Raw genomic sequence first — 10,835 nt, 5'->3', positions numbered from 1 at the left:
TCTTAGTAGAGGAAGCGAGCTTTGTATCCACTCAGCCGCCGCACCCCATAAACAAACAGACAGGATGACAGAAAAGGGACAACAGATACAGGCAACAGATCCAAGCAACAGATCTAGACAACGGATCCAGGCAACAAATAAAAAAAACAGGGAGGGCCACTGAGCCGTATACAACAGTGGGCACAATTTACCCCGTGGTAATAACAAGAACAATAACAATAACACTCGGCAACAGCTGTTCTCCAGTGCCAGGCGGGAGGAGGAGAAAGAGGGGAGGAGGAGGAAGGGGGGAGAAGGAGGAGGTGGCAGGAGAAGAGAAGGAGGAGAAAGAGGGGAGGAGGAGGAAGGGGGGAGAAGGAGGAGGTGGCAGGAGAAGAGAAGGAGGAGAAAGAGGGGAGGAGGAAGGGAGGAGAAGAAGGGGAGGAGAGAGCGAGGAGGAGAAGGAGAAAGGGGAAGAGAAGAAGGGAGAGGAGCAGAGGCGGGAGGAGGAGGATGGGAGAAGGACATAGCCATCCCACCCGAAGCTGATGCTAACAGCTGCGTCGACACTGACTCCAGCTACTGTGTGATAAAATATGTCCACCGACCACCTACGACAGAAACAGCAATAACACAGCATTGGTATATTCACACAGCATCGATATTAACACATATAGTCATTATTAACACAAACAGCGTCAGGATTAACTCAAACAATATGATTATTAACACATATAAGTACTTATTAACTAACAAATATCATCAGCATTACTTAACATACACAGCATCAGTATTACTTAACAAACAACTTTCTTGCTTATTACTACACACACTATCCCTACTCATGATAAACACACGACATTGTAAAGCAACACACACACACACACAGCATAAATATAGCCTCAGTATTAATTAGTTTTAATCATAGGCCCAGGGAGATAAGTCAAGCCTGATGGGTTAATGTTCACTCACAAATAATATTAAATCTGTCACTGTTCACGTCGCTGACCATGACACATTAACCATGAGCGTGTTTTAAGGTAGAGCACACACACCAGCCCGCTCCACAGGTCAGCACCACGAGTCTCAAAGCTCAGTGCCATTATTTTCTTCTCCCTGACTGGAGAGAGAAGACACCGAATTGGTTCATCTAATTTACGTTCGTTTTGTGTACCTTCTCTAGGAGATGCGAAAATGCATAAGTGTAATTCCATGTCCATTTTGGAAGAAGTTTCTGTGTCCATATTGTAATACAACTTTAAGGAAAACTCTTAGAAACAGGTATATTCTAAAACTCTTGCTGAAAGGTATGGAGTCGATTAGGTTCATATGGTAATTTTTTTCTACGTGTGGATATAAAAATCGTATCTAAATATTTACTATGCGATGAAATAAAAGTGACGAAAATTGGGTCGAAATTACATTTGGACTTTACTTAACTATATGCATTCTCATGTCCCCATTTACAGGAAAAATTATCATAGGAAACTTTGGGGTCCTCTTGAAGTTGCGAGACAGAGAACGTTGTTGGCCGCTCTACATATAGTTGGGTGTAAGGAAGTTTGTTACGACCTGAGCTTCAGTCTCGGACACTCTTCCATTGTTTGTTTTTTTTTATCATAATTGTGGATGAGAAATCGTATCTAGTTTCAGTAGAGTCACAATACAATTTGAGTCATTAAAGTCATCATCTTTGTGTCAATGTGTAGTTTACTCTTAATATACAGTCTTTTAAAAATCCTTGAACGTTATACTGTTGGAACCTTAGGTAAACTTTGCTTCTCGTGGAGTCATACAGATACTTTTTATTATATAACTAGCAAAATTACCCGGCTTTGTACGGGTTAGGTATATACTTCATAACATTGACTGTCACAGTTTACCCTTCCTGACACTGGTAATCACCTCAGCCTAACCAACCCTTACCCCAACCCAACCCAAAGTAACGTAATATAATAAACGCAGTGTAACCTAACCTAACCACCTCCCACAATTGCCGTGGTGATATCTCAGTCGGGGAAGGTTTTGGGATATTTACCTGGACCACTTGGGGGTCCGTGTTAAATAGTAATACCAAGGTGCACAACCTTGGCACCATGTAATATGTGTATAGCTATGGCTGGAATAGACACAAGGACTCACAGACACGTCCTATTATTATCACTGATTAATCTGTAGTGTAGACGCTTAAAAATATATTTGTTAATGAGAAAGTTAACAAATAGATAAGATATTACTTGGTCAAAGAACATGACAATAGGAGAGTGTGTCACCGGGAGTGTTGAACATGACACTAGGAGGGCGTGAGTGTCGTTAAGTATGAAGTGATCGTCGTCAAAGACTCGTTAGTGAACCAACTTGACACATTACCATATTAGATTATCCTATCACTCCCAGCCTCGTTATTGCTGCTGTTGTTGTTGTAACACCTTGCTGTGTACGGAGTATACTGTATCGTGGAGGAATATTCAGGATATCAGTTGGTAGCCAAAGGAACTATGTAAAAGCAAATGGATAAATAAATTAGGACACAAATAAATATATAAATTAAAAAATTATGCTACAGTTAAAACCTGATATAAGTCTAACTAGTTAAGGCTTCCAGTTTTTCTGTTAAAAATTGGTTTTGACGTATATCAGGTTTTAACTATAGCATTAATTTTCCATCTATTTATTTATTTGTGCCCTAGTTTATTTATCCATTTGTTTTTGCATAGTTCCTTTGGCTACCAACTGATATCCTGCTTCAGTAGCGAACTCTGAAAGTATAATTATTGTACACAGTAACAGCAACAAAGCGACCCTTAATGATTAATATTGGCCAATTGCCTGAGGTGAAGTGTGTGTGTGTGCATCGACCGTCCAGACACATAAACACTGTATCATGTCTCCCTCACCAAGGACGTCACGTCTAATCCTACACTACGCTCACCTCCTCCACCATTATATTACCCAAATGCTTTAATACAGTTATTTCTATTATCTTATTACTCAACTGCTGTTTTTTCTTATGCGAGTAAATATTATTATTCTTACAGTCTCTCATGGTTTTATTAGTTCAGTAATGTCGGCATATTGAGGTCTAAGTCATTTTTTTTTCATTTTGCATTTAATGAAAACTTCAGTAGATATAATAAGCTCTGCGAAAAAAAAAAGTTTAATAAGCAAAATTAGCAGTTGGTAGTTTGCAGAACAGCATCTAATTGGTTTTAAAGCAGTAGATGGTAGTTTACTCAGCAGTAGGTGGTAGTTTACTCAGCAGTATGTATTATTTTACTCAGCAGTATGTAGTAGTTTACTCAGCAGTATGTAGTAGTTTACTCAGCAGTAGGTGGTAGTTTAGTAAGCAACAACACTGCTGACCAGAAACTCCCACACTGACAGCCACCAAGTCCTTAATATATTCACCAGCTGTTGCCTCACAATACCACGTTGAAGTGAGTTAGATTGTAATGGTCCTGGAGATAAAGTTCCTGTGAGTGGAAATTCGAATGTCTACTAACTAATTAACAAAACTTCCTTAAGTGGCTCGTGAAGGTAATTGTCTTAAATGTCATTAGAAATGTAATTTAAAATGATAATTATTCCCCAGGTAACTAAACTCCACACCTGTGCTCCATTAAGGTCTGTTGCGGGCGTTTTTGTATAACTCTTCTTTTTTCTTTTACCATCAACGGTGTATGTGAGGGCCTGTCAATACCAGCAGTCATCCGCACTGAAATATTAATTGACCCTGTATACGTATCCATGTATATTCATATAACCACCAGAAAGAAAAAAAAATATATCGCGTTTTATTTTTACTGAAATATCGGAAAATCTATTTCTATTATGAGTCTTAAAATAGATGTATTATCATAAGTACGTAAATATTACTGTCATTAGCATGTTAATTAAACCCCTGAAAAAAATATATTACGTTATAATTCAATTAAGATTATAGCGATTCAAGAAAACAGTGATTGAAATTAAAAAGCATTACAAAGCAACACCTCAGTCCTGACTCTGTTGATATAATGTGTGAATGATACACAGCGTCCATCTCTGACACACCCCGCTATTCTCTCTCATTTTCTTTCTTTGCTTTTTCTCTCCTTCTCGTTCACCTTTGACTTTTACTCGCTTGACTCTCTCATTACTCTCTCGCTTACCTATGTAATATTTTTTCTCTTATCTTTCTTTCTCTCTCATCTCTCACTTTTTTCTCAATTCTCTCTGATTCTCTGTCACACATTTCATTCTTTCTGCCTCGCCTCTGACACTTTATATATCTATCTTGCTTGCCTGTCTCATTATTTCTTATTGCTTATTGATTCTCTCTCTGTCTCTCCGGTGTCAGTCTTTCTCACTCACTTCTGACTGACTCACTCACTCAAACCTGATACTCTCTCATTCACTACTGACACTCTCTCACTCACCTCTGACACTCTCACTCACTACTAACACACACTCATCTATTTTTCTCACTCTTTCGCACTCACCACTGATACTTTCTCACCTATTTCTCTCAATCTTTCTCACTAAACGCTGACGCTATTTCTCCACTGCCCACGTTCGTCTGTTGAAGTGTAAAGTGTCTATTTTTTGCTACACGTTAACGAGGTGACAATATATATTTTTACTCGAGACAAACAAGAAGGTGACAATGCTTTTAGGTATTTTTTCTTTGGGATTCTTTTTATGATTTTCGAAGTATATTATATAAAACTCCCTCAATATACATGAAGCAACGCGTGCAAAGATGTTTTGTGTATGTATAAATGCGGATTCATGGACCTTAACCACACGCACACACACACACACACACATACACACACACACATATGCTATTTCTCCGGCTACGTATTAACACATTTCTCACCAACAGTATTTAACCTTACAGCGACGTGTAATATATAGTTCCTGTGTATCAAAGGAAGGGAGAATTAATGTAAAACCATAAAGGAATAAGACTGTTAAATTTGCCTTGGAATCAATATTTTAAGATTTATAGGTAAAAAAAATTGTGTTTTCATTAGACTGTAACTGGGGAAAAGAAGTGTGAGTTGACAGGAGAGTGTAGTAGGAGGAACTTATTAATGTATATGAATAAAAGAAAATCTATGGTAACAAGTAGAGAAATGAAACAAGGAGAAATGACTAAGTGAAAATTAAAAATGAGAGTGAGAAAATTACGTATTTCAGATATTGGGGGAGTGAATGTCGTGTCGTCTAGTGGAACAATGGGAGATGAATTGAATCAGAGAGCAATTGAAGGGAAGAAGAAGCCTACAGGTGAAACGAGAAATGTATGGAGACTGGGAGCTGCATCAAGAAAGAGAGAAAGAGATGGGAATTTCTAGGGGAATGGTTGAGTTTGGAATATTGCATAGGTAGGTAGTTTGGACTCTGGATACACGAAGAAGAACAACAAGAACAAAAGAAGAAGAACAACAAGAACAAGAACAAGAAGAACAAGAACAAGAATGACAAGAAGATCAAGAACAAGAAGGACAAGAACAGGAAGACCAAGAACAAGATAGTGTGCTTGAAAATAATATCGAGAGAATAAGATGCAATAGATAAGATACGAGTATAGATAAGAAGTAGCTGTAGAAGAGGAAGGGATATCCGAGAGAGAACTGAACAGGGTTTGCTAAGGTACATGTGTAAATTTTATTGTGATTATGTAAAAATAGATATAAGTTTACTTGTTTACGATACCTTCTCTCACTGACACTACATACCTACCCCATCCCATCACCAAACCATCCATCCTTCTACCACACTATACGCTACTACTATAGCCTCCACAACTACCACAGTTTCACCTCCACGCCCTTTCCCACCCCGTCTATATGTCCCCTACCTACCACGATATATACTTTCCCTCCTTTCCTCCATCCTTCTTTTCCACCTTCCCTTCCTCCTTCCCCTCTCTTTTCTCCCTCCCTCCCTTCCTCCTTCCCCACTCTTTTCTCCCTCCCTCCCTTCCTCCTTCCCCTCTCTTTTCTTCCTCCCTCCCTTCCTCCTTCCCCTCTCTTTTCTCCCTCCCTCCCTTCCTCTCTCCCTCTGTCCCTCGCCTCATCAATACGGCTGCGCCTCAAATAAGGTTCACAATCTAATAACATGTAAATCAACCCCCCTATCTCAGGCACTCTTCCGTCAAGTTATCGTGGACTGTTACGTCATTCTTGTGTCTCCCTCTTCTGTTTTTGTTGGGAGGTCTTGTGTTGTTGATCTTGCAGAGTGACGAGGGATGGTTCTGACAGGGGGGAGTTGGGAACCTGTGTATTATTCATTGTCTATTGTTGATTGTCAAGAAATTTGTGACAGTGTTGAAGGGGACATGTTGTTCAAATGAAGTGTGGGTTCCTCTCTCTCTCTCTCTCTCTCTCTCTCCCTCTCTCTCTCTCTCTCTCTCCTAACTAGTGAATACAGCAAATCCTCATTGATCACAGTACATATTTATTTGCTTTATTTCCAACGAGTAAAAAGTATTAATAAGCTACAACATATGTTTCCTAGATCAACAAATTGCTAAGTCAACATTTTCACTTCATGTATGATAAACGCCGGCAATTAGAAAAAACAATTATATCATTTTTCATACTGTTACTTCTATTCAGCCCTAATGGTACGTTTTCATGCAATAATCGTAATTTCCCAGCTGTAACGTATTGCCCATTTGAGAGTTAAAAAAAAAAAAGATAACAAATAAATTATGAGACTGAAAATGTATGTAATTTATCGTGTGATTTAGTGTGATTTGGGGTTATAAAGTTACATATTTCTTATCCTTAACTCTGTAATAGTTTGTTTGTCTTGTAGATCACAAGGACAACAACAAGAATCAAGATGAAACAAACAGACTTAGTTTCGTGACTCATATAGGATTTATTGGAACTTGTCATTCCTCATTTTCTACAATTTTCTTCAAACTTTTCGTGTGTTCAGCTGTGGAGAAAATGACAAATATAGAACTTCTTTTATATGTCAGGCAGGAAAGATAGGTGCTTGGATTTCACGTCTTTGAGAGCAGAAACAAGAGATTCACAAATATACTGTAAGTTGAGCTGATTCGTTACCATTATAGTAGCGAACCAATCAGAAGCCTAGATACAGAATACTAAAGGCTAACACTACATATCCCGATAATTTAAAATAATCGTAATGTAAATAACGTTTTATCTAGTATTTTTTATTTAATCTAAGTATAAAAGTTATAATATCTCCTGGAAAGAACCGCTGCATGTAGTATAGAGGGCGCTGGGTGACCTCTCCTAATAGACTATACAGGTCATCGAAAAAGATTATCTAGATTTTAAATAAGTTGTATTATATGTTATAATTGACGTACAAAGGCGATTTTATTTTCCCTTTTGTATGTCGTTTTTACTTTTGAATGTGTGTGTGTGTGTGTGTGTGTGTGTGTGTGTGTCTGTCTGTCTGTCTGTCTGTGGTAGAAAGTGGGGAGTGGTACCAGAGTATAGGACAGTTTAGAGGTTGGTCCCCGTTGACATCCCTCAATGTTTACACTGTGTAATGGCTGTTAGGGACGGACAGCCTCCAGCATCACCTAACCCCTGACCGAACGAACATTGGAGTCACGCGGGGCAATAATGGCATCAGGACTATTTTTACACTATCAGGGTTTGTCAAGCACGAATGTAGTGCGCTCAGGTTAAATTAAACTGAATGTTATGGAGAAAAATGTGATATTAACTGTGGCAGATGAGGTGTAGTAATTGTGATAATGTACTGCACTAATTAATGAGTATATCCTGCTTGTAAATAGTTACTGATATGTGGTTTATAATCCTCCCACACCAAGTAAATCTCCACCCAGTCCCTCCCACTTGTCTCTTGTTTTTTTGTTTTAGTTTTGTTTTTGTTTTTACATTTTTTGTTTTGTTTTATATTTTTGTTTTTGTTTTGTTTTTGTTTTGTTTTATATTTTTGTTTTTGTTTTTACATTTTTTGTTTTGTTTTATATTTTTGTTTTTGTTTTGTTTTTGTTTTGTTTTTGTTTTGCTTTTGTTTTGTTTTTGTTTTGTTTTTGTTTTTTGTTTTTTATAGAAGAAATTATCAATAACTGGCATATAGAATGTCAGTCATACACCTATGTTACTTCCGCTTATTTCTATGGGATAATTATATATATATATTCAGGTGTCCGATAAGAGATATATTCTATATCCTCCCTAAACAAATGGCTACGGAATTTCATCTCACGAATTTTAACAATTATAAAAACCGTTCCCAATAGCTATAGGTTTTCTTCACCCTGAGCGTGGCGATGGTGGGAGTAAAGTCTGTGACAAGGACTGGAGCCTCACTGATGATGGCAGACAACTCAAGCACAGCAGCTTTTTATGGGAGACTATCTAGACTCTCGGAGGCTCTCCCCATCCCCCAGCAGGCACCAGTGGGCAACACCTTTCTTAATCCCATCCAATCTCAAACGTCTAAGAGACCAATCCCAGCAATGTCAACATGAGCACTACTATGCTAACCTAAAGCAGCCCCGTCCAAATGGAGCTTCATCGCTCGTAAGCCACAGGAAAGTAAATCATTTCCTTGAAACCATCCAAATACATGCACGATCTCCGCTGTCTTGTGGCAGAAAGTAGAGGGAACAAGACAATTACATCTTCTGTCATTTAAAGAATAAATAAATATCAAAGAAAGAATAATTTAACTCAGATTTTTCCTCCACCAAATAACAACCTCATATTTTCTTAAACATTATACTCCCTTAAATCACAAAATCTGAGATCAAGTTAACTCAAAATTACAATAGGGCCACATCTTCATCGGGTATCAGGTAAACTTTCTCTCAGATGTGTTGAAACAGCTCAGACTTTCCCACACAAACACCCGGCCAGAAGCCTAAACGACATTGTTATCCTCCTCGACACCTTCAACAGGAAACTATAAATCATCCAGGAGATAAATGTATATACAGTAAAGCAGTTGTTTTTCCTCTTGTTTCTACACAGAGCTAAAGTTCTAATGCCGACTCCTTAGGCCGAACTCACCAAACGCTCACACGTTACTGGAGCTGATAACCATATAGGAAAAGAGAAAGCACCAAGTTTCCAAACGCTGAAAATGTTAAATGTGGTCTAAATCCTGAGGGATATTGTCCATAATGAACAGCTCCGCCTCTGACCAGGACAGACTACCTGGAGCGTACCATAGTATGTTGGGCTCTGGGGGAATGGCTTCTACTGCCAGCTGGTGGTTGTGTTTGGCTTGAAAGACATTTGATTGCCCATATGTGAAGGTGTAACCACAGTGTTTCGCTCCCCCATTGTGCATTTCCTTATAACAATCATATGGGTTTTGTTACAGGATATAGAAGAAAGGGCTTTAGCTGGGATTATGTCTTAATATTCAAATAGTAATACGCCTTTGTGTTTAAAATTGGAAGCATTGTGACTTGATAATCGAATTCACTAAGTAAAAGGCTTAATATCGTTGATTCAAATGTTTGTTTAATTTGCCATGTAAAAACTATTATAAATCAAAGATATACATTGAAACAGTAACCGTACAAGTTTATTGGTTATTAACAGAAATTAACTGCATATTGAGGTTTAATTTAAGGTTTGCTGTTACAGACAGTTGTGAATCGTTAAAAGAAAAGTCAGACTAAATAAAGAACAACGCTGATGTCAATTATGAAACACTGAAAAAAACAAAAACTAAACACACTTATAAGGGTGTTCCGTAAATATCTTTCATAATTCAGGTGATATATTCGTGAGACATAAATAAAGATAAATGACTAAATGACCAAATTGTCAATTCTCAGTAGTTTCAGAGTTACAGCACATGGCAGGTTTGGTAGGAAGGTGATGAAACCTACGGTCACCTGACATAAATCCTCTTGATTTCTACCTGTGGGGTCACATAAAAAGCAAGGTGTATGTTACAGTGGTTCGCAAAACGTGAGGAATTGTGGCGCCGTGTACAGGACAGTGTGACAAACATTCACAACACCCCTGGGGTCTTTGAACGTGTGTGACACTCACTAGTGCCACGGGCTGAGGCCTACATTGAGCAAGAGGGGCGGAACTTGAACATTTCCCTTAAATGTTAATACCAATACAAATCATATGGCTTTATCATTGTTAATAAACGTCACTAGCACAGTGTGTTGGGTGTTTCATATACACCCCATACAGGTTTCATCACATTCCTACCAAATATGTCACATGTTGAAACTCCGCCTAATTTATGAAAGGTATTTACGGAACACCCTGTTTAGATGACCCCTACACGCAAGTCCCAGATCGCGCGCGTAAATTGAAAAATAAAATGAAGAAAAGATTACGTGAAAAAGGAAGAGACTTTAAGGAGTCCTGAAATAGTTTGTTTACTTCCTCAATAAAGTGACGTTTCAAAACAATTTCCTGTTCGGTTAAGACTTATCCGGAAAAGTGGGAAGAGAAGTAACGCCATTTGCCTCGAAGGTGATATTTGTTTGTTGTAAATATTGACTTAACTGAGAAGGAGAAGAGGGAGGTGGGGAGGGGGAAGTGGAAGGAGAAAGGGGAAGGGAGAGAGGGAGGGGAGGAAGAGAGAAGGGTGAGGGAGAAGGGAAGGGGGGAGAAGGAAGGTGATGGGAAGGGAGAGAAAGAAAAGGAGAGAAGTGAGGGGAGAGAGGGGGGAAGAAATTAGGGGAAAGATGGAGGAAGAAAAAGGTGAGGGGAGAGGAAGGGGAGGGGAAAGATGGGGGAGGAAAGGGGTAAGGGAGAGAGGGGAGAGGAATGGGTGTGGGAAGAAGGAGGTGGAAAGGCGTAAGGGAGAGAGGGAAATTGATGGGGAAAGGAAAAAAAGGGAAGGATAGGGGAGGGGAGAAAGAGAGA

Source organism: Homarus americanus, unplaced genomic scaffold (assembly GCF_018991925.1).
Source record: "Homarus americanus isolate GMGI-L3 unplaced genomic scaffold, GMGI_Hamer_2.0 scaffold56009, whole genome shotgun sequence".
NCBI classification, from domain to species: domain Eukaryota; kingdom Metazoa; phylum Arthropoda; class Malacostraca; order Decapoda; family Nephropidae; genus Homarus; species Homarus americanus.
This window is presented reverse-complemented; position numbering follows the sequence as displayed.